Source organism: Octopus bimaculoides, chromosome 12 (genome assembly GCF_001194135.2).
Source record: "Octopus bimaculoides isolate UCB-OBI-ISO-001 chromosome 12, ASM119413v2, whole genome shotgun sequence".
In the NCBI taxonomy this organism is placed as follows: Eukaryota; Metazoa; Mollusca; class Cephalopoda; order Octopoda; family Octopodidae; genus Octopus; species Octopus bimaculoides.
The window spans coordinates 21995116-21997507 of record NC_068992.1 but is presented as its reverse complement, the minus strand read 5'-3'; the positions used below and the strand labels follow the sequence as shown (position 1 = coordinate 21997507).

General features: G+C 40.0%; 1 pseudogene; it reads left to right on the top strand.

The window, feature by feature from the left end:
• The first annotated feature begins 1259 nt into the window (after positions 1 to 1259).
• Positions 1260 to 1384, top strand: LOC128249216 (5S ribosomal RNA; annotated as a pseudogene).
• The last annotated feature ends 1008 nt before the right edge of the window (positions 1385 to 2392 follow it).

Genomic DNA, 2392 nt, shown 5'->3' with positions numbered 1-2392 from the left:
TATATGAAGAGATAGAGAAGGAGAGAGGTAGAGACTCATACATACATACACTGTGTGTGTGTGTGTGCGTGCTTTAATGCACTAAGTGCCTATATGAGATCTCTCAAGGTTAATAACGCAATATTCAGTCTTCTAACAAGGCATCCATGTTAATCTGGTTATAAAGATTGCCTTTTCGTATTAATACCGCCTCTGTCGCCAATAATTGATATATACACACACACTCACTCATTAACACATATGCGAAACACGCAAAAACTCATATACGCAATGTACATGGATGTGTACGACCGTGATTGCGTATAACCACGGAGACACCTCTGCGTTACCATTGTCTCATAGCCTAGAATCAGAAACATCGATGTATATAATCGTTCCTAAAACTAATCAATAAAAATGTATTTAGTGGACTCGATTTACGTTTATATATTCCATTCTTATTTTTTCTCACGATCGTCTGACGTTGCTATGTCAATCAATGCCTGATCCATGCATCCCACAAGTCTTTCTCTTTGTGTCTAGTTTGTTGAAGTGGCGATAAATTCTGAACACTCAACCATTGTAGGCGACTGGGAAAGAAACGAGATAAGCGTTTCGAGTGTTATCGGTGAGTATGCTATTTTTCTTTGAGTTTGCAGTAGTAGTAGTAGTAGTAGTAGTAGTAGTAGTAGTAGTAGTAGTAGTAGTAGCAGCAGTAGTTGCTGCTGCTGCTGCTGCTGCTGCACCACCAACAGCTGTAGTGGAGAATTCTTGCACTTGTAATTGAGGACAGAATCTGCGATTTACAATTTCATATGTATATATATGTGTTTGTGTGTGTGTGTGTGTAAGAAGGGATGACCACTAAGTGGACATCCGATATGCTAGAAAGAACATATATATATATATATATATAAAGGGTAAAGAGCTATATATATATAAAGGGTAAAGGACTCCTTCGGTCATGAATGACCATGGGATTGCGCCTAGAAAGTTCTCCGAGGCACAAGTCCAGGCAAGGTTGTTTACGGAAGACCCGCGGTCGTCCATGCATATCTGTCTACCCTCTCCACGCCACCGATCTCATCCAAAGCAAAGCCGATACAGTTTAGCACCAGTGACATCACAACTCATTTCTACAGCTGAGTGAACTGGAGCTACATGAAATGTAGTGTCTTGCGCAAGAATACAACACACAGCCCAGTCCAGGATTCGAACTCACTACCTCATGATTGTGAGCCCGACGCTCTAATCACTGAGCCATGTGCCTTCACATGTTTGCTTACGGCCATATCACGTTGAATGCAACGGTTCTCGTCCGATCACTGAAGTTAAGCAACGTCGAGCTTAGCCTAGTTATTACTTAGACGGGTGACTGCTTGAAAACACCTAGGGGCTGTAAGCATCTCGTATAAATGTGTTTATTATTATAATTATTATTATTATTATTATTATTATTATTATTATTATTATTATCTCTTTATCGCAGGTTTTGTTGGAACTCCTGGAGTCTTGCCTGTGTAGCGGGCTTACTACCTGCAGCCTACGGTACCATGCTATTCGTTCTTTTCAGCTGTCTAATACTTTCCTGATTATTCTGGCCGTGCCAAGGAGGCAAGCCTTTTGTAACAGTTCTACTGCGCACTCTATTCCAATTCCCTTTATATTCCTCGTGATGCCTTCTGGTACTGATCTTTAGGACCCAACAATAATTGGCATTATCTTTACCTTCTTTATTTTCCATAGCCGGGCTATTTCGTACTTAAGAAGGTTGTATCTATCTATCTATCTATCTATCTATCTATCTATCTTTTTCTCCTTCATTCTTTACTATTCGTGGGTCAAAGAGGCATGCAACATCAGCTATATAGCATATGTAGAGCACCTTGTCCACCACCGGTCTGTTATGCTCTAGCACAACTACCGTTTCGGTTTGCCTCCTTATCCCACCTTCTTCTCTGGCTCTGGGGGAGAAGAAGGTGGGATAAGGGAACCTGCCGGGTGAAAAGGCTTTCACGTTTGGTTCCAGCCTCATTAGCACCATTATTTGATACACTTTTATAAGGCATTTTCACTCAACATTGGAGTATGTGTTTTAAGGTTAGCCACCAATCGGTATTTTTATCGAGACATCATCTCTAGTAAGATTGTCAACCAGGACTGCAGAGCTCTTACTACCCATAAGTTGGGCCTGTTCCCATTATTGTTATTATTATTATTATTATTATTATTATTATTATTATTATTATTATTATTATTATTATCATTTTAAATACGTTTCCTGAGGACTTCCGGCAACGCATGCGCAATGATATACAGTAACCGGCCGGAGATAGCTGCAGCATACCTACACATATGAGCCTTAACGTCTTTCTTTTTTCATACCTTTCGGAAAAATGGATATTTATTATTG